The following is a 23,279-nucleotide window of genomic DNA, read 5'->3' on the forward strand; positions in this document are numbered from 1 at the left end:
CAACATGCTAAACAGCTCGTTTCAGCGACTTTTCATTTCGTTTTAGCACTTAACAGCTCGTTTTAACAGCAAACAGCATGTTAAACAGCTCGTTTCAGCAAGTTTTCAGTTCGTTTCAACACGTAACTGCTCGTTTTTACAGCAAACATCATGTTAAACAGCTCGTTTCATCGATTTTTCAGTCTGTTTCAGTACTTAACAACTCGTTTTTACAGCAAACAACATGCTAAACAGCTCGTTTCAGCGATTTTTTAGTCCGTTTCAGCACTTAACAGCTCGTTTTAACAGCAAACAGCATGTTAAACAGCTCGTTTCAGCAAGTTTTCAGTTTGTTTCAGCACGTAACAGCTCGTTTTTACAGCAAACATCATGTTAAACAGCTTATTTCATCAATTTTTCAGTCCTTTTCAACACTTAACAGCTCGTTTCAGCACGTTTTGATCAATTTTGCAGCAATTCAGCAATAAAAAATCAATAGTTCAGCTCGTTTTTGCCCGTTTCAGCAGGTTACATAAACAATACTTCAAAACGTTTTGTGTTCTTAATCCAGAAAACAAGTATAGGCAAACGTTTAGTGTTTTCAAAACTAGTATGCAAGTATGTCCGTGTTTTCAATCCAAAACCTGGTGTCACGTGTAACATAGTTTTCTCAAAACCAAATGAATGCATTTGACTCGTTAACTGTTACCTAGTACAAGTGTTTTAAGTTATGAGAGTATTTTCAACAACACATGACTCTAAGACCCACATATGAACTCACACACAAACACAAACTTGACCCGACGAATCGTTGGTGATAATAAGTAATGTCAACAGTACCGAAAGTCCAAATATGTATCCACACATCATATCATGGCAAAGCAACCAAATATTCATCATACAACTTAACTTATGATCATTCAGTTCACGAGACAGATTCTGGCATGTACAAACTGATTTTATTCACAAAGAAAAGATTAAGGATAAATTCTACAAAATTTACCACACTATGATATATGAATCAGGTTTCTCAAACAATTTTTATTATATTTTTCTCAAGCATAGAAAACTCACAATAATTCAACCATTACAGATAGGTACAAACAGTTCAGCAGATTGCGCAACAAAAACTAGTTTAATGGTTCTATCAACTCATTAAACCAAATTGTGTAAGACCAATTGGGTTATCTTTTAAACTCATAATACTAAGTTCCAGAAGTAGAACCAACCCGTTTGGGTTTGTCATTAGGGAGTTATGGTGTCCGAAAAATGGACCAGAATATAACACCCCGAATCAGCTTTGACATATGATTTTGTAAAATCATAAAAGGTATTCAATACTCATCCAAAAATTACAAAATTTACCTTTCTGGAAACTAGACTCAGAATACTATATGATAAAATCAAAAATCGATCAATAATCATCATTTAACAGCGAGTTACAAACCAATCAATAAATGAGAACGAATATGTCAGCCAACTGTTCTCAACAAAACTCAAACCCTAACATGTTTATGACATCACTAGGGTTCTAATTAATCATGTTAAAAACCCCCGTTAGAAAATATAAATCCAACAATGATAAAAAGTAAAGATTCAAAAATGTCACTTGCAACTTGTAACAAGATTGTTTAAATTAGAATGAATACTAATCCATTGAATCCAAGACCTAAGTGCTTACATTCAAACCCTCGAACACCCAAATTTCTCAAAATTAAAGTATAAATCACCTATCTAACCAAGATGAGCTTTAATCGATGTTAATGAGTGATGAAAGTATTAGCAGCAAGTGATGGATTAGGGTTCAGATTGGTTACTGAAGGGTGGATGTCTGGTTGGTCACACAAAAGAATTAGAATGTGGCTATTAATTATCAATAGTCACACTTTTGTTTTAATGTAACTGTTAGCTTTTAGCCATACATAAAAATTTATAAGTCGCTATAAAATAATGCTTTATGGTCACATAAACCCCTTAAGTGTGACCACATGTATAAGCTTTTAGCCACATATGAAACAATTAAAGTGTGGCCATTAACTACTAACGGTCACACGTTTTGTTTGCTGTCACCGTTAACTTTTAGCCACATATAGAACTTATAAGTGGCTAACAAACAATACTCTATGGTCACATATACCCGTAAGTGTGGCCATATGTATTAGCTTTTAACCACATCGTTATCAAACTACTGTGAGCGTAGATCATATTTGGCCATAGTTTACTAAGTGTGGCAAGTAAAAGTCACATTTTTTTATAAAATTGTGGCTAACGGTTTCGAACAACTGTGTTTTTGTCACACGAATTGAAAAAGTGTGGCTAAATGTTCCAGCAAGTGTGATTTTTTGCCACAAAAATCTAATTTTATGTGGCTAAAGGTTCTAACAGGTGTGTTTTTTGTCACACGAATTGAAAAAGCGTGGCTAAATGTTCTAGCATGTGTGATTTTTGCCACAAAAATCTAATTTATGTGGCTAAAGGTTCTAACAGGTGTGTTTTTGTCACACGAATTGAAAAAGTGTGGCTAAATGTTCCAGCAGGTGTGATTTTTTGCCACAAAAATCTAATTTATGTGGCTAAAGGTTCTAACAGGTGTGTTTTTAGTCACACGAATAACAAATGTGTGGCGAAAGCAACCTTTAGCCACACATTTAGACCGAGGTGTTGCAAACCGCCTAGAGCATGTGTGTGGCTAAAAGCCAATATTCACGTAGTGTTTATTGAAATATATTTCATCCCCCACCCCCAAGTTCAAACATTCAAGTTCCGCCACTGCTTCTGTGAATGTACATTTGTGATTACCATGTTACAAAAACAAACAGAGAGATCTAGACGAGTTTGGAGAAAGAAAGCATTTCAAGGACCAGGTGAATGAGCATATTTAGCATGTTTTTACTATTTGATAACATTCATCAATCAACGTTCAAAAGTTTTATAAATTCATATGAAATTACAAAGTTTTTCTTTTTAATTTTGAAAATTTCTTCAACTATACCCGTCTTTCTCTTATGTCTATGGACTGAGAATAAGGATATAATGACGAAGTTAACATGGTCCGTCTTTGCATTATCATAAGAGCTGAAGCTAGTGCATAAAAACTTCCATTAGCGTTACATGCAACCGTGCTATCAATTGTTATATATGATTAATATTGTTAGTAGTCCAGTTTGACATTGAAAATAATTATCTTATTGATCGATTTTAATTCTATGTAGTTCCATAAAATCTTGTTTGAATTTTGGAGTATTATGTTACTATGTAAAAAGGTGGCACCATCATTGATTCCTCATGTAACCTCAAACTATGTCGCCATTTACTTCCCACATCGTGTGCTTGTTTTTATGTTTGTTGTGGGAAACCTAAGGCAACAAACTTTTCATTTTGTTTCAAGATTTTAGCAACTAATGGTAAATTAAGAGCAAATATAGAAAACAAATTACAGTTTTATTACTAAATTTAGCAAATAACCTTATTTTAATATTTTAATTGATTATATTGTTGTTGTGGAAGTAAATTCTACATCAAATGTAAATGTTTTGTGTCATAGATCTTTCCCACTACGCTAGAACCAAAATAGGAACAATTAAAATGCATTTGATGTGGGATAATACGATATGATATGATGTGTTATCATTTGATATAATATGTTATAACATATTTTTGTATATGATATGATATGATACGACATGATATGACACACAACACTATGATATGATATGATATGATATGACGCTATGTGATGTAATGAGATACATTATGATATGGTATGGTATGGCATGCTACTTTTAGCTTAACATGATATGTTAACATATGATATGATAAGAGAATTATAATTATTATAATAAGAGTTAGTACCTTAAAAAATAACATATTTTCTCTATTTTTACAAAAAAATGATAACCTATTTTTCTATATATTAGTCACTAATAAAAAACCCCAATTATTATATGTCATTAAACTTGTTTAAAACGCAAGTAGTTTTCAAAATAATTATTAAAATGAAAAAATAAAATAACATGGTATTATTTATTTTCGTTATATTGTATGTTCTTCTTAGATGCGGTCAATGACTTTTATAAACAAAGATTCATTAGTTTATGGATGTAGTGGCTTTTTAGGGTATTAAGCCTTTTAAAAGTTTTCACTCCGCTATTCTTGGTAATCTCAATAGTTGCGGATCTTATGCTTCACATACTTCTATGAATGTATATTTATAAATAAGTTAATTTTTTTAACGAACTAAGTATCGTCGGGTACTCCGTACGCGGCCCCCATTGGCAAAAGGTAGCCCAGGCGGCCACGATTTTGGACAGACAGAGCCCCTGGTGGTCCACATATTGAGGGATTCCCCATATAAAACCCGACCCCATGCCCGCCAAACGGCACGTGGTATCTTAAACTAATAATAATTAACTTAATTTATAAATAAGTTAATTAATTTGGTATCTTAACAAACTACTAATAATTAGATATGTATATGATTGTGAAGATAAGAAGATTTCAAATCTAAACTACAATTGTATTGATTGTTAATGTTGTGATTACTTGATTACAAATAGCCCTATTTATAACCATACAATTACTTATTAGACAAAAATAGAAGAAAAAGTAACTAAAAGACCCTCAAAGTTTGTAACTACGAAAACTAGGTCCCCGCACTTACGCAAGATTACACTAACAATCACCCCCTAATCTTGTAAAACCGATGAAGCTTCACATCTTGTTAAACTTCAACAGTGGCAACGCTTTTGATCATATTTGTTCTTTGTAAATCTCCACTGACATGCTCCACCTTAATTTGTTCTATTTCAATGCAATCCCGAATGAATTTATACCATGTGTTGATGTGTTTATGTCTTCCATGAAAAACCGGGTTCTTCATCAAGGCAATAGCCGATGAATTATCCACGATCAATGTCATTGTTTCCTCATTTTCACCTGTCATCTGACAACAAACCCCGAAGCCTTAAGGCTTGGCATGTAGCCGATGTGGCTACCAAAAATTCAACCTCACATGATGATAACACGCATTCCTTGTTTATGAGAAACCCATGATATCGGTCATGTATCATAGTAGACAATCAAACCCGATGTAGTCCGACCATCATCCATATCCATTGCGTGACTACTATCATTATACCCGTGCAATGTACTGTTTCTGCAAATGGAGTAAGTGATACCAAAGTCGAGTGAACCTCTTAGATATCAAAGAATATATTTAACCGATTGAGCATGATCTTGAGTTGGTGATTGCATGAAGCGACTTGCATAACCAACCGAGTAACTCAAATCCGGTCGGTCTTGTATGAGTTAAATACCGCAGGCTTTCGATTATCTTTCTATAACCGATCAGGTCTACTATAGGTCCTCAAAATGGATCTCATAACTTTACTCCGATCAATCTGTGTTGTTAGTTAGCGGGAATCACAACAAAGCTCGAATCTCGGATCTTAGTTTTGCAAATACAAAGGAGAGAAAAAGATGAAGATTATAGAGAGAGAAAGTAAAAAAAGTTTTATTTCCAAGAGTGCTTAATTTTATTTTTCCGGGTGAACAGTACCCCCGACTGCTACAATGTTTTTGCTACAGTACTCAACTCTATTTGCTACAGTAACTCGACTCGATTCGTGACAATACTCGACTCGATTTTCTACAATAACTTTTTTTTGAAAGATAACATCTAAACTCCCACGTAAACTCCCACGATTAGTAGCCTTTTATTGGATCGCCTTTGTTAACCACTTGTTCTTGTTTACATCGAGTGAAACTGAGTTCCTTTAACGACCCATCTAGTCTAGTGTTCCATGCCCTTGGTGCTTGGCGTAGACCGTACAACGCGTTAGCCAACTTGTAAACTTTTCTCTCTTGACCCTTCTTAACGAACCCGTCCGGTTGAAATACGTACACCTCTTCTTTTAAATCACCATGATGAAAGCGGATTTTACATCAAAGTGATACACTTCCCAACCTCGATTTGTTGCTAAAGCGAGTAATAGTCGAATTGTTTGAATTCTCGCCACTGGTGCGGACACTTCTTCGAAATCGATCCATATTTCTGGATATACCCTTAGCTACGAGTCGAGCCTTGTACTTGGTTATTTTCCTGGCTTCATGATGTAGATGTAGTGCTCTAATAAAAAACAAGTATATATAATCTTAAATACTGATAACTAGTACGGGTAAGTAAGGTCGTCTCCACATAAATCAGTGGAAAGTTCAAGTAAACTCATAGTTATTTTCCCGTTTTCAAATACTTTCACCCATACATCACTTCATATGTTTTGAATTTATATACCCACTTTAAACCTATCGGTTTTACTATGGGTGGTGCTTCGAGTAACCACCATGTCTTGTTTCTTTCAATAGAATCGATCTCGACTACCATAGCCTTTTTCCAATGTTTTTCAATATTCACTTCCAGAAAATTTACCGGTTCATCATTGAATAGCAATAGGATATTTAGCTCGTCGGTTGTCGGGTCTTGATCAGTAGGTGTCGATATACATTCAACAAGAAAATTGCTAAATTTCTTGGGTAAAACCGTGTTTCAAGTAATTCAACGCGGTTGGGTAACTTGTAATGGTTCTTCATTTAGGCCGGTGTCGGACCTAGTTGAGCTTACAAGTGGGCTTCCACCTTCTGAACTTTATGACTCACTTCTATCTCTGATTCGAACCAACTCACCGGTATCATGTCGGTCTATGAACCTGGGTCAAACCCGGTTGTTACTTGCTCCGGTTCGGGTTCAATATTATACCCAAAAATAAACTCGGTCCATTCTGGACCTTTTCAACCTATTGTTTGTGAAAATCATCCAACGCGTACCTTTTACACTCGTCAAACTTGGCATCTTGAGTAACGTGTAGTTGTTTATTATCGGATCAAACATATGGCAAGCTTTTGTTCCCAATTGAGTACCTAAGTGAATCATCACTATGCTTCGTTCTTCCAATTTCTTTTTACCGGTACGAAGGACTTTTACATACCCTGTGCATCCGAACACTTTAGGTCACAACCCAATCTACGGCGGATTGTCGGGTGCGAACCGTGTTTCATTGCTCACAAGGTACTATCATGCAATGTTAACACGACAATCTCTAATTAATTATTTATTAAATTGAAATTTTCATACATGTACACAAGTTCAAAGCAAATTACTATTTAATCTCAAATCAACACAGGTAGTCTGAGTTTTTTTACCAAAATAGGTGATGGGGAAAAACTATTTACCAATATATGTTTTTTTAAAACTATTTACCAAAATAGGTTTTTTTTTTAATTTGATTTTAATTATTAAACTAAAAGAACATGTGTACATTCTTTCTTCCCCACCATCTCCAACTATAACCCTTATTGCCGGCCAACATGTCCGGCCCCTCGCCGACCACCATTTCATATGACTTGAACAAATTCAAAGATGAAGACAAACCCATGCCATTGTCTTCCTCTGTTCGGGGAGGCGGGTTTCACAACCACCAAACCGCCGCCGCCCTTCTTTGTTCGCCGAAAAACATAAAACCCAACACAGGCCAAAAACACCGGAAAACCGAGATCTAAACCTGTCATCTCTATCTCTTCAACTTTGCGACGATATGAAATATAACCATCTCACGAGTGATAGCGATGCAAGTGAAGCATGATTATGATGGTGGGATTGGTGGCCGGCCGGAAGCCTGATGGAGATGGTAACAGAAATGGAGTTGCAGACTTTGATAGTTAGGCTTTGCTAAAAGCAATTATTAAAATATAGATGGATTCATACAAAGATATAATAGACATACATATGCATATACAACTTAATATATAAAAATGTAATATAAAAACTTATTAAAGTGGGTCTTGATAAAAAAAAACCTATTTTGATAAATAGTTTTAAAATCACCTATATTGGTAAATAGTTTTTTCCCTCCACCTATTTTGTTAAAAAAAACTCCAAGTAGTCTTGTGTTTTTTAATCTTAAGGCATCTCTAAATGTTTTTTCACCTTAGCTTCAAACCAAAGTATAACCTGCGAAAAAATTGATATATTTTATGAACAATATGTTGAATGAGAAAATCACCAGTTTTTTAAACTAAATACAATATAAGATAAAAGCTGCAAACCAATATTGTAAATATCAACAATTAAATGAAAGCAAGTAATTGGTGTCGTTTGGCCATTTCCTAGTGAATCGGGCTTTGGCTACTAAGACGATATGCTAGAATCAAAACGTGCTAGTATCAATGATGACCTCTCCAAAGGCTAGAATTAAATAGATAAGCAAGTAAGCAATTAGCAAATAAACATTTAATTGATCAACAACACAATAATCATGATTTGATAGTATGAATAATATGTAATATAAAAAATAAGAATAGATAAACATAAGGTCCCCAAAAGTATTTGAAAACGGTAAAATAGGGGAGTGATTACTCCCCTTGACGATAAAGAGAGTAAACCGAGAGATAAAAAATGAGCAAGGTTATCGAGGTGAGTATTCTTTTCCAAACTTACATGAGACTTATACAAAATAAAATTAGTGTAAAAAAAGAGAATATAGTCACGTGAATCAATCCAAACGGATGTATAGAACTCAAGTTATAAGGTTTTCAGTAAATAAGCGAGTTGGTACTGTCAAAAATCTGAACTTCGATTCGGGAGTTTGGTTCTAACCAGTACACTCAAAATTTTATGGTGAATCAAAAAGTCTTCTAGATCGAAAGTTAATTCCAAACAGAAGTGATAGAAATTGATTAGTCAACTTTGTTGACTAATTTGCCCTTAACGGTTCGAAGTCCAATTGCCCCGTTAAATACCCTCAATCCTAGAAATTGATTGAGGGTTATTAATTACTCAATTAAAGTGAACGAATTGACAGAAGACAACTTACCCGAAAAGTGATTAGAAATAGAATAAATATGCGGTCAAAGAGTTCTTGAACTTGAAAGTCAACGTACCAAGACGAACTTGATTGACTCTCGAAGAAGATAATGAAAGGAGAGAAATATTTTATGGATTTATTGATATGGGTGGCTGAGGAAAAGTGTTTTAGGCTTGGAGAATGTCTTAGGGTTAATGTAACATCCCAAAATTTCGATCCAAATTTGACAACTTAGTAAAGTTGAAGGATCAAAATATTCTCAAAAATAAGTAATGAGAAAAATTTAAATAAAGAAAATAAAAATATTTTATAAGGAAATAAAATACATTCCATAAAGAAAGTCATCACATGTTCAGAATATGGAATAAGGAAATTCCATCTCACATGAAAAGATGGAAGAAAATGAAAGCCTTCCACTTGAGTATAAATAAGGAAATTAAAACACATCCCACATGGAAAGTGGTAAAGAAATGGAAGCTCTTTATAAGGAAGAGATTTTCCATAGTAATATTTTTTTATCCCTAGCATGCACCATTGGTCCTATCGGAGGGTGCGAAGCACCCGATGCGGACAGGCACGAGCTGGGGCTCGACCGAGGCCGATGGCGACGGCGACGGCGCAATGTGGCACTTTGATGGCGCACTTCGCACGCTCGCTGAGGGGCGTTGGCCGCAATGTGGTGCTTTGATGGCGCACTTCCCACACTCGCATCGCCGCGAGCCGCTTGAGAGCCGCCTTATTGTTTTTGCAATATGAAAGTAAAACCAAGATGTGACAAGTTACATATGACAAGGATCAAAATGGAAAAATTGACTTCAGGAAGCCAATCGCGCTACGCGATGAGCCCAGAAAAAAGGTCATCGCGTATCGCGATGGACCTTGATGAGTCAGCAGACACGTGTCAACACAAGGTACGGCGGCGTAAAAATACGGCGCCGCGATACACAATGGCTAAGGATGAGGGCCCATCGCGTATTGCGATTGGACCCAAAATCAACTATAAAAGGGGGGGCTCACGGCACATTCATTCCACACACCAAATCTTTCTCTCTCTAGAATATTTTCTCTCACTACCTCGGTTTTCGTGCCCGACCCGATAATTGTCACCTCGTAATCTGTGCCATATACTAACAATACCTCGAAGTGCGTGCCACCCAAAAATAACCCGACATTCTATCTCGAAGTACGTACACGACAACATCGTTTTGCGTGCCAACATCGTTTTGCGTGCCGAGCATCGTAGTCGAGCATTGTAGTGCGTACCAAGCTATGAGGTTTCGACAGTATAAGCTCTAGAACGCGATGGAGTGTGGAAGTGTTGCTAGATCAATCTTAGTAATAGAACTTCGAATACCCGTGTAAGGTAGGGGTTCTGCCTAAGTCATTATTTCATTATTATATTATATGGCTTAGACCATAGTCAGAGGTATAGCTCAAACATTGATTATAATTATGTTTACATAAGCTTTAAACATACAATGGATTATAGTAATGTTTCTTTATAATTAAGAAACACATATTTTTCATTCATAAGGATTAGTCAAAATATAGTTTCTTAACAATAAGAAACATAGTATTTTATATACATGAAATATAGTTAAAATATTGTTTCTTTATAAGTAAGAAACATAAGATTTTACATTCAAAGCTAGCAGTAAATGAATGTTTCCTCTTGAAGAAGAAACATATTATATATGTTTCTTCATGAAGAAGAAACTTAGCATATGATTAGTAAATAAACAGAAAGACTACAAGTCTAAATATTTCATTTAAACAAATGATCAATCAAGGTTTAAAGCTATTTAAAACCAGACTAAGGGTCTGTGTAGTCGGATCAAGAAACGATCCGGGTATTTATATAAACCTATTTTATAGGTCAATCATCAATCAATCAATCATTCACAGTTAAGGTTTCAAACGAGATCACCATATCATTTATAACCGACAATCACAGGTGAATACGTTAACATTTTCAATCAGCCAAAACATATTTATACTCGATAAAGATGAACGGGTGTTTGTCTTAACCAGGGGCGGACCTACGGCTAGATCATGGGGTCGGCCGACCCCGGTGATTTAAAAAAAAATTAGTGTTATATATACGGAAAAATCTCAACCGAACCCAGTAAAATTTTAACACCGTCCCTATAAAAGACTGAAAAAAGGAGAAAAAAGAGAAAGGTGATTTAAAAAAAAGTTAGTGTTATATATACGGAAAAATCTCAACCGACCCCTGTAAAATTTTAACACCGTCCCCTATAAAAGACTGAAAAAAGAAGAAGGAGAAAAAAGATAATGGGAAAGAAGAAATGTCACCGGAAAATTTTCTGGCAAGGGTGGTTTTATCAACGGGAATTGGATTTTGGTCTTTTGGGGAAGACAAGCTCATAAAAAAATTGCTATTTTATTAAAAGTGTTGTGTCAGTCCTTTCCTGTTTGACTTCTTTCTTTAATTTTTCCTTTTTTTTGTTTTTTTCTTTTATTTTACTAACAATAGTATATAAGTTACATAAATAAACTTATAAGTAAATTATTTTGTCATCGAGTGCATACCTTATTATTTATAGTTTCCGAATTAACTACTTTTCATTTTTCTTATTTTGTTATTTTATTATTTACGTTATATATATTAAGTTAAAAGTTTCCGGCTGTGCCATTGATTTTATATAAAATGTATAAAGTTATTCACATGTTTATCGCATATGTAAATCGATGCGTTTTTGCACATCAGTTCGGGGCCTTGTTGCCTTATATGCCTCGCAATTGACGTAATTTTGTATTGCATTTTTAATTAAATTTTGCTTTATCTTTTTTTATGTCACTCGATCTGACTCGACCTGAATGTACAATATCCAGACCTGATCCTATCCCAAATTTCCGACCCCTGTAAGGAAATTTCCTAGATCCGCCACTGGTTTTAACGAGTCAATCAATGTCTACATGAGATCATGTGATCTCTAAAACGTTATAATACAAAGTAGAAAATAAAATCAACTCAAACCAAATACGCATGTGTCTGGATCCATACATAACTATTAAGCCCAATCAATCAATCAAAGGCTAGGTAGCCGCGGGCTAAACGGTCATGATTAGTTCTCTGTTCAGGGCCGTGTGGCTCAGAGGATACGATTATGTGTGTAGGGAAGTGGTACATATACCGGAAGTAGAAATACTTCCTCTGAGATTGTTAAGAAAACTATGTTTGTATTGTAATCGTCATTCAAATATTTTATAGAGTCATACGTGTTCACCAGCATATAGCTGACGTATTTTTCCCCACATTTCAGGAACAGATTAGCACAGGTAGCAAGGAATATAGTCATTCATGAAGATAGACGTTCGCAAGGTAGAGATGGCTCAGTTTTAAATTATTAAAATATTATAAACAACATTTAAACATGATTTATAAATCAAACACTCGGGTATTTATTATCCTAGCAAAGTTTCAAATAAATTAATATTTTATTATAATCAATTAAGTCTTCCGCTAAAATAAACTGGAACTCTGATATATTTACAAAACAGATACCAACTATTGGTCATACGTCTAAGACCTAAGCCGGGGTGTGACAGTTACATACACAGAGGTTATGTTAGTTGTTATAGTAATTACTCGATTAAGGAAAACAAATAACATAATTAAGACAAAATCGGTTCAATAAACACATAAATTTATTCTTGTAGAAGGGGAAAATGAATGTGGACATATTATAATATCAAGGGACATAACTTGGGGCTTAATTTTCGTGATTTAGGACCGATTAAGGAAGGATTTAGCAAATAAAACGAATTAACGAACCAAATAATAAATCAAACTGTTACAAAGACCTTGCCCGTACACGCGAGGAATAGTCTTCCTCCCCGTGCGACGCGACATGAGAGGGTGGCCAGCTAATTTCCATTTTGTCATTTTCATGAAGTTTCAAAATGCATTTTTAGCCATTTTAAGCAATTTTAAAGATTTATAAGCATTGTTTGACAAGTTTAAAGGTTATTAAAATATAAAACTTGTTAAACGAAATATTCGAAATATTAATACGAAATATTATAAATACAAGTTTTTATTAATATGAAATATTCGAAATATATTCCCGAGTGGATGAACGAGTACGAATTCAAATACGAAAAATCTGAGATGTTACACTTTAACATGTGAAAGGTTCGGTTTTCTTCCTTTAACACGCTCCTACGCAATTGAATCCTTCAAGGATTTTATTGGTGGTCGGTTTAGTAAATAAACCGAGTGATGAGCCGCATCTCCCATAGATCTTATGATAGTGACATCGCCTTTAACAAACTTTGAGTCATACCAAGTATGGTGTAACATCCCAAATATTATAATATTAAATAAAGAAAGATTTCATTAAGTGGTCGTGTGTTAAATAAATATTTTAATATCAAGTAAAGAAAGGATCATGGACTTAGATTAATTAAGGTGGTTTAAATGGTAATGGGCTTTAGGTCCATGGGCTTCAAGAGGTATAAATACCCCCCTTAAACCATCCTAAAACCCTAATCCTCATTCCACCTTCCATAATTGCCTACACACTCAAAACACACACACATACAACCACATATATACGGCCGAGAGAGGAAAGGGAAGAACGAGATCGAGCGTACGTGATTCTTGATAGATTCTTCAATACACAAGACAAACACAAGATCTAAAGTTCATAACTAAGCCAACAAACCCTAAAAAAAGGTATGTTTTGATCTTAAAGTTTACGTTTTTATTAACGTTTAACCTTGAAACTTAGAACGAGATTAGATCGGGTGTAAATGAAACGTAAAGTTGTAACTTGATGCTAAAACGAACTGAACGGGCCTGCAAACAGGTGCGGCTCGTTTAAAATCAACCTTAGATCTAGTATAAAACGTTTTAAGCCTAAAGGTCCAAACTTTATGTTTTTCCGGGCCGAGTTTTGCTCGAAGAAGATCATGAAAATGCTGTCGGGTTTGGTTAGTATCATATCCAACGATTTCACGACGAAACGGATACAATTAAGGGGTTTAGAGCGAACCGTAGCTGCTGCTGGGTAACTTCGCCTGCAGCTAAGTTCGCTGCAACTAGGTTCGCCGTGTAAGTTCGCTTATGGTTAACTTCGCTGCATGCAAGTTCGCATACTGTTAACTTCGTTGTATATAAGTTCACTGAATGATTAAGTTCGCTTAAGTTAAGTTCGCTTAACATGTATGTTCGCTTACATTTATGTCCGCTCATAAATGTAAGGTGACGAATCAGATAGCGAATCCGACTTAGTTCGTTATGAAGAATAGGTTAACGAATTAGTAAAATTAATAAAAATCCTAGTGAAAAATGTGTTAAGACAGTTAATGGAAATAAAATTTTTCCAAGCTGACTTGGCAGCTTAAACCCAGCTAGGGGCTCTGCCCCTTGGACACCGCTAGGGGATGCCGCCCCTAGAACCCCGCTGCCAGCCCGTTCGTTGTAGGTTATATAAAGATAGAAATACTATATGAGTAGTAATAGTTAATTGATACATCTAAATATTATACAGTTAGCCGTGCACAGTTCAACAAGGGAATAAGATTAACGGGGAGCGTAACAAGATTCAGGTGTGTCTCTAGCCCCATTTCCTTGTTATGTTTTCGGGGCTGTGTGCATACTCAATGTGATAGTTAATACACTTAACATAAATGGTAAGTGTATGCCGTGTATGATTTATATGTTAATTATGTATATCTTGAACGTGAACGAAAGTTTGTCGGTACGTGAACAATCTTCGGATATTGCATGGATTGACAAGGGAGGTATGTAACTAGTAGATGAATGTGTATGATAGATATATGTACAACATATGAATATGTATGAATGAGTAAAGAATGTATATGTGTGTTACGGGTATGTAAAGATAGAATGTATGAAGACAAAGAACTAAGGGATCATACCCTAATAATATCTGAGATAGAGAAGAAAGGGATCTGACCCTAATAATATCTGAGATAGACAAGAAAGGGATCAGACCCTAATAATATTTGAGATAGAAAAGGAAAGGATCAGACCCTAATAATATATGAGATAGAATGGACAGTAAATATACAGAAAGTAATAAAGTAAGTATGTATGTATGAAGTTATGTATGAAAGTAAAATAGTAAAGTAATTATTATGTATCTTCGGATGCATAATTGAAGGTAAGGGTACAAATATGTGATTAACTAGAACTCACTCAGCGTAGCTGACTTTTAGTATGCACGCAGGTGAGTAGGATGAGACAGTTGGCTTGAGCGGGGACATATGGCGGGAGAATAAAGAAGCTGGCATCTGGAGTCTTATTTGTTAATGTTGAACTAAAAGATTTTTTTAAGTTATGTTTTAAAGACAAGTTATGAATGTTTGTAATGACTGCTGATGTTTTATGTTATTCTGCGAAAGTTTTAATTAACTCTGATATCTAGAACTTTGTTTATGAGTAAATCCAACACCAAATGTAGGGCACCGGTAACGGGGCCTTACATATGGTTTGGTTTCTTCTTTCAGGCACTCCGTTTGGATGTGGGGTGTACGGGGTTGTAAATAATATGCCACACCTATACTTGACAAGTAATCTTACAACACATGGGATGTAAACTCACCTATGTTGTCGGTTCGTATGGTTTCGAGTTTTTTGCCCTTTTCATTTTCCACCCTTTTCACGATATCCATGAGTAAGCCCACAACTTGGTCTTTCATCTTTATCGTGGAAACCCACATATAGCGGGTGTAATCGACAACAACAACTAAGAATTACTAATTTCCATTGTGTCTCGGGGTAATCGCGCCACCAACGAAACGAGTCGTGCATCCCAAATCTCTTTAGCAGTGGAAAGGTGAGCCACCTGCATCACCAAAGCCTCCTCCATGGCCTAATAAAGATACACAATTGCCAACCCGTCTATCTTCGAGTCGATCATCATTTCCATTCTTGGTTCAATAGCCTCCAACAACCCTTGAACCTTGATGATTGCTTTGATTTTTATCGTCCAAATTGTGTAACCGGTGGACGCAAGAATCAGACATTGAATCGAGAAGGAACTCGGTTCTTTGGGAAAACCGACTTGATTACTTGGCCCTTCTCCCATCTTTCTTCTTGTTCGTCTTTAATTCAACAGCGGGCTCGTCTCAATTTTCTTTATGGAGTCATAAAAGACTTGTTATCTTTTGGTTTGGAAAAAAAAACTTTTAAATACCTTAAAAGTAATATTAATCTTCCCTTCTCATAACCTGTGACCACAACAAAACAAAATACCGTTGACTTTAATCACCTTCTGCTCTTCTTGTCTTGTCGGTTTACACAAATCTTCCACAAACTTTGAAGATAAATTGACCTCTTGGTTTAAATAAACCCACAAATTCCAAGGACAAGTCACGAAGCCAGAAAAATAATTGTTTCACCTTCTTGTTTCGATCAGAACCTTACAAGCAGGTCACTGAAACCATGTAAGACCTGTGTGGCATCTAACACCCGTGTGGCAAACTAAGACCTTTGTAGCAATAAGATATGTGTGGCAAACAAAGACCCATGTGTGGCAACTAAGTCCTGAGTGGCAGATAAATCATGTGTGGTTAGAACAAAAACCATAAACTTGTGTGGTTCAATCAAGTATTATAAGATAAGATGTCTGGAAAAGAAGATTCGTCAAGTAGATCAACAAAGCTTCGTGAGCAAGGATATATATCTCTTCAATGTCAAAATTAATTGAGTCAAACTACACGACATGGGCATTGTTGGTGGAGACAGTGTTAAAGGCTTATGGTATTTGGGAAGCAGTAAGCTCAAAAGAAGAAGAAGAAAAGAAGAAGGCATATACGGCCAAGGCAATGATCCTACAAACATTGCCTGAAGATATTTTGATGCAAGTGGCACAACACTTGACAACAAAATAAGTGTGGGACGCATTAAGTTCGGCACGTAGGAGTGGTTCTAGTTAGAAGGCACGTCTACAAACATTAAGGAGCGACTTAGAAATACTAAAAATGAAAGAAAATGAAACAGTGAGTGATTTATCTGGAAAATTGAGAAGCAAAAGAGCCAAATTTAAAAGTTTTGATTCCAATCTCAAGGATAAGATACTTATAAGGAAATTGCTCAATTCAGTTCCAAAGAAGTTTCTACCAATCATGGCATCTATCAAGAAATATTTGGAAATTAACAAAATGCCATTTGAAGAAGCAGTGGGAAGAATAATAGCCTTTGAATAACGCCTTAAAAGTCAAGACGAACCAGAAGACGATCACGAAAGAAAGCTCCTGATGGCTAGTAATCATCCTAAGAACTAGCATCGTAGAAAGGGCATAGAAGCCAAGACAAAGAGTAAGGAAGAGAACCTTTCAATGAGGAAAGAGGACGTGGAAATGCAAGTCGCGAAAACAAAGACAAAAGTGATCTCAAGTGTAATTATCAATGTAATGAATATAGTCACTTTGCATATGAATGCCCAAAGTGAAAAAAAAAAAAGAAAATGAGAAAGATCCAGAGGCTCATCTCATACATAATTTAACTACATTACTATGAAGACAAAGCAAGCTGCGTTGAAGATCTAGATTAAGGGGGTGATTCTTGGTTATTGATCTCGTTAAAGATTCGTTAAATATTTTGTTAGTTTATTATAGAATAGATAAACCTTTTAAAAAGTTCAGTTAAGAAATTTAGGGTGCAAAGTGTAATTAGTTAATAGTTTGTGTATATTGTTGTAATTAGTTAGAATATACACGAGGGTTGTGTCGTATTTACGAACCATCGCGACGGTAAAATGTAACCGCCAGAGGAATACCTCCGGCCACCACCGTTGTATATCCATCTGTTTCAATGACAAATCAATAATACAATTTGTTCTTGTTTAATCATTGTTATTTGCATTTTAATTGTTTGATTAATCGATCCCGAGGCCTTCAAATTCAGTGTCAGTGGATATCCATTGATTTTGTGGTGAAATGTGGTGAAGCATAACCTAAAGAAATACACAATAAGCAGTTCTTTAGCAACACAAAATTTAAAAACATTAATTGTTTATCCAATATGTTTAAATAGTTAAACCCAATACATAAAAAGAACAGATGGCTGGTTAAGTAAGTGTGTTTGCATAAAAATCAGCACATGCTTGGCATTCACAATCCACGAGCCTGCACACGTCACATCCAAAACACACACAATACTTGCAACCTTTGCAATTGCTACTCTTTGGGCATCCGCTATGTGGTCTTGAACTCCTCTGCCCAAGGTCTTCGCATGTCCACCTTCATCAAAAAGGTTTTATGAATGATAACAAATCAACTTATTAAAAATTAGCTCTTAGATATATAGATAGATAAAGTTACCTGCCGCAACTCATGTCACTGCAAGTTCGGTTTTCCCTTGCAGCTGCAAAGTGATAAGACTTGCACACGTCCTTTGTCTTAAGTTCAAAGCGACACACCTTGTGACACGCGGTACAACTCAAGAACTCGTCTCGATGGGAGACTTTGTTGCGTGGTCTAACATATTCATCTCCTTTATAGTACCTCAGCAAACATGTTTGTGCTAATTTTATCTTCTTGAGGTTGGAGTTAAGAACCCAAATCTTGGTCCTCCAATTTGGCACATTCATACAACCCGATGCGTGTTTCACAAGTTTTGCAGGACTGCTAAACACTATTACAACCAAAAGTACCATATATAAGATTTTATAACAAAAGATATAATAACAGTATGTGGTTGTATGAGAGTTTGATCATGCCTTCTTTGCAGTCTAGAGTGCAATGACAAGTAGAGCGGATGGTGCCATCGTCACTGATTCTGAGGATGACTAACGAGTCCCCCAACCTTTTGTTTGTGCACCCACATGCTATTTCAACATAATGCGACGCTCTCACCAAGATTTTCTCAGCAAAGGCAGCCAATTCCTCATCTGTAAATAGAGTCCCATTTCCTGTTGTTTGTGCAACCAAATTCAATTCGGTTACAAATTTAAAGAACTATAAGCATGGTTTATTTTATATTTTTTGAAAACTATTTCAATTACTAAGATGCTTGAAATAATATAAATTTCACACAACTTTTATGAACTAGGAAAAACAGTATTAAAAGAATCTAACAACTTAAGAGTGAACAATCATCATACCTAATCATACCTAAATGTTATGAAAAGAGAAGGCATTTATACAAATAGACACTTAATCTTAATCTTTGTTAACATACCAAATACCTCGATTGTGCTAAAGTGGATTCAAAGATCGTGCTGATTTATGATAAACTAATTTCGATTGCTGAACGAAAATCATATATTAATGTAAAATCAAATGAAATAATGCTAATTGTGTCTGCTATCATTAATCTATCATTAATCTTTTTGGATCTGGAAATTTAATTACACATGCTGTCTAATTTATAGTTTTATAAATATGGTTATCACAGTAGTTACAATTCTAGTAAAAAGATTGTCAATCGGCAGACAAATTATCAATTACACAATCACCAAGCATCAACCTGAAGTAGATCTAGTGAACTGATTGAAATGTAGAAAATTGATTGCAAAACCATGACCGAATTGAACCAAAAATAGCAACTTAAACAATTCCGTTCATCAGAAATCAAAATAGGACACCTTTATCACAAACTTTAATCGCAAGCAGATCCAATCAATCGATTAACGATCTTAGAAGCATCAACTGAATTGAATCATATATAGCACAACTCAAGCAATTTAAATGAACCTAAATCAAAATCGAGCACATATAGCAACATCAACTTCAATTTGCAAAATCAAAACTGAAATTAAACACGATTTGTAACATTGAAAGAAGTACACAAAAGGATAAAGAGATGTTTCTTTACCCAGCGCCATGTATCTTAAATTGAGTGTCCTTCAATTGTGTTCGAAGAGCTTTGGCTTGTGATTGAACGTCCAAATCTCACCATTTGAAATTTATAGAAAATATATAGGGCTAGAGTTGTCTTCAACTTGGTTAGATTTCCTTTATAACACCGTCAATTGTAATTTTTTTTGCCAAATCAGCACATGAAATCCTAAACGGCATCGTTTCGTATATTTCTTATTCGCGTGACTGTTATGTCCAGTGACATGAAAATTGTGATACCAGAATATCCGGCTCCTTTTTTGTTCTTTTTCATTATATCTCATCATTTTAACTTCAGTTTCCCAGAAGCTGCCATCAATTTTAATTTTGATATGAAATACAAAATTCACAAGAAAACCATTTATGGTCATATATCGAGGTCTCACTGAAAGCAGCCTCGCTCTATCCTATGATCGAGATAAAGTTTGCTCCATCTCACCTTTCTCAGACCCCACTTTCTAAGTGGGATATTACTTTGTACATTTGTTTGTTTGATTTATGAGGGAAAATCAATAACTGCTCAAAATGTAAGGAAAGTTTGATTGGCAAACTATCTTTTGAAAAAAGAATTGAACTACGAAGAAAATGTATTTGAAACGAAACCAGCAAAGAAATTCAAATTTTGTAATTTAAATAAACTGGAAGTTTTTGAAAGAGATGGAATTTGAATAAACAAGAAGTTTACAAAAGAATTAGAATTTGTGAAGTACATAGATGATAAATTATCATGTTTGATTTACAAATTTGATAAGGAAATTGGAACATGCTTGCAGCCTCAGATAAACCCAAGAACCCACTGCAAATACTCTTTCAGAACGGTCTTTATCCGCCTGCTGCTTCATTCGATTTTGAGCTCTCAAAAGAAATCTGAGAACCTGTATTGTAGTCTCCCTATTTCTCACAAACAAATCCACTTTTGGATTAGTATTATCCTTAGCAACATAAGGAACATGAATTGGTGGAACTATCCCATAGTCGTACGGGGTCATGACAATTGAAGCACGATAAGAAGTGTTACACCACCATTGGGCTAGAGGCAACAATTTGAACCAAGTATGTGGTCTCTCCAATACCATACACCTCAAACATCCTTCCAAACAGCGGTTGACAACCTCAGTTAAATCAGAAACAATGGTAACAAAGCCATAAACCCCTTCCAGAAATTACTTAAAAATATACTATCTTTACCAGAAACAATGGTAACAGGACAGCCATGGTGTTTATCATCTCTCAAAGTATTGAAGTTACCAACCACCACTCTGTTTTTCCATGTTAGTAATGCACCATCCCATTTAAAATGACTTATTTCTTGACCATTCTGCAATTGTTGCCAAATCATAGATACTTATGTTGGGTTTAATGTGGAGGCTCGATTGTTTTGGGTCCGGTTCAAGAGAATTATGGAGCAGGAAATTAGAAGATCAAATTGGTTGGCCCGCTTTGTTTTAATTCAAGCCCATATTAGTTGTCTTGGTGAACAAGTTGAAAACCCTAATCTTGTATCTATATATTTAGACTTGTACTTGTAATTCCTCATCACGAGGGAGGCAGTAGCAATAATAAAATACCCTGTGCAGCCTGTGGACGTAGGTCAGGTTAGACCGAACCACGTTAAATCTCGTGTGTTCATCTTCGTTTTTATTTCTCTTGTAGATTATATTGTGTTTGTGTGTGTTGAAATACTTGAATCTCTAACAGTGGTATAGAGCCGAGGTTACGGTTATACACGGGTGGAACACAATCGCAAGAGAAAAGTTGGTTGATTAGGGTTGTTATCGGCAGCCGTAGCCATCAAAACAACCATCGATCGAGGTTTACTCTTTCGATTTATGTTTGATCAAGTAGAATTAAAAGTTATTTCTTGTCTTATATGAATTAATACGTACAGTCGCACCATCGTATATTGTCCACATATCTCCTTATAATTAATAATTCATTGTTGTGTGAATTAATAACACAATTGATTGTGTTTAGAATAACCAACGTTCAAGTCTTGGGTTACAATTGAAAGCCACCGCCAAGTGTAATCAAAAGTCAACAAAGTTTTATTGTTGTGTTGACCAATCATTCCAAAAGCAGTTTGGGGTTGATTTGTGAGTTTGAAGTGGGTTTTGATTATCGAGTTTTGGCTTATTTATCGGGCAGTTTAGCCGGGTGGTTTTGTTGTGGTTGTCAGGGGTTATTTTTATTCAAGTTTCGTTTAGTCATTGTCATGGCAGAAGACGGAAAGGTTATGATACAGAAGTTTGATGGGCAGAAGTTTGGTTGGTGGAAGATGCAGGTTGAGGCGCTACTTTGTCAGAAAGACTTGGATGTAGTGCTAGAAGATGAAAAACTAGAAAAGATGTCAGAAGCAGATTGAAAGAAGTTAGACAAGAAGGCTTGGGCATGTATTACTTTGTCATTGTCGGAAGATGTGGCATTTAACATCATGAAGGAAACCACAGCGCGTGGTATGATGGATGCACTATCCAACATGTCTGAGAAGCCCTCTGCCGCAAATAAGGTCTATCTTATCCAAGAGCTAGTGACTATAAGAATGAAAGAGGGTGGGTCTATTGCAACGCATATTAATAATCTTAATTCGATCATGTCCCGCTTAGTGTCAGCCGATATTAAGTTTGATGATGAAGTTCAAGGTATTTTGTTGTTATTATCTTTGCCCGACAGTTGGTGGTAAACAGTGACTGCGGTTTGTAGTTCGTTTACAAGAATTACTTTTGATCGGATTCGGGATTTGATTCTTGGAGAAGATTCAAGACGCAGAAGTTCAGCTGGTAATATATTAGTCACAGAAGGCAGATGTAGAGGAAAACAACGAGATAGTGGGAGCAGGAAGAGGAGTCAGTCTAGGACTCATAAAGATATTGAATGCTGGGGTTGTAAAGAGAAGGACACTTCAAGAATCAGTGTCCAAATGAGAAGAATGAAAAGAAAGAAGTCAACACTGCAGAAGAATGCTTAGATGATGAGTTTTTAGTTCTTACTGTTGAGGATAATGTTGATTCCTGGGTCATGGATTCTGGTGCTTTATTTCATGCTACCCACAACAGTGAAGCATTGCAGAATCTGAAGGAAGGTGATTTTAGTAAGGTTAAACTGGCGAAAAATGATGTTCTTAATGTTACAGGCATGGGTGACATGAATTTAGTTACTTCAGCCGGTTTATGGACCTTGAAGGATGTCAGAGTGATTCCAAGCTTACAGAAAAAGTTGATTTCTGTTGGAAAGTTGGATGAACAGGGACATGAGGTTAAATTTGGGAACGGGCAGTGGAAAGTTGTTAAGGGAAATCTTGTCATAGCTCGGGGAAGAAAGAGGGGTTCGTTATATATGGTCAATTATCGTCTGAGAGAGTGACCGACCAATTTTAGAAGAAGAACAAAAAGTCTGGTTCACAGAGTCTAGTGGGCAAAAAAGATTTGTTTTGCAGGAGATATATCCTGAGCCACAGGTCAGATTCAGGTTGAACATGCTAAAAGAGGTTAGAAAAACCAGTCATAGGTTTTCGCGGCAGTGGGAGCACTGGCAGTCAGTCAGTCAAAGATTTAGCCTGAGTTACCAGACAGTGGGTTAAGAGAACCAGTATTTCAGCGGTTAAAGTCT

General features: G+C 35.7%; 1 long non-coding RNA gene across 1 annotated transcript; it reads right to left on the reverse strand.

Moving 5' to 3' along the window:
- Positions 1-17,994: 17,994 nt before the first annotated feature.
- On the reverse strand, positions 17,995-18,834 carry LOC143614064 (uncharacterized). The gene is made up of 3 exons (XR_013150235.1): positions 18,554-18,834; positions 18,156-18,468; positions 17,995-18,074 (listed from the first exon to the last, which is right to left on the reverse strand). It is a non-coding gene; the product is annotated as an uncharacterized LOC143614064 (long non-coding RNA).
- Positions 18,835-23,279: the final 4,445 nt, after the last annotated feature.

The sequence above is a fragment of the Bidens hawaiensis genome, unplaced genomic scaffold, assembly GCF_021521415.1.
Source record: "Bidens hawaiensis isolate Kalapana, Puna unplaced genomic scaffold, B.hawaiensis_p1.1 tig00038964_1, whole genome shotgun sequence".
Classification (NCBI taxonomy): domain Eukaryota; kingdom Viridiplantae; phylum Streptophyta; class Magnoliopsida; order Asterales; family Asteraceae; genus Bidens; species Bidens hawaiensis.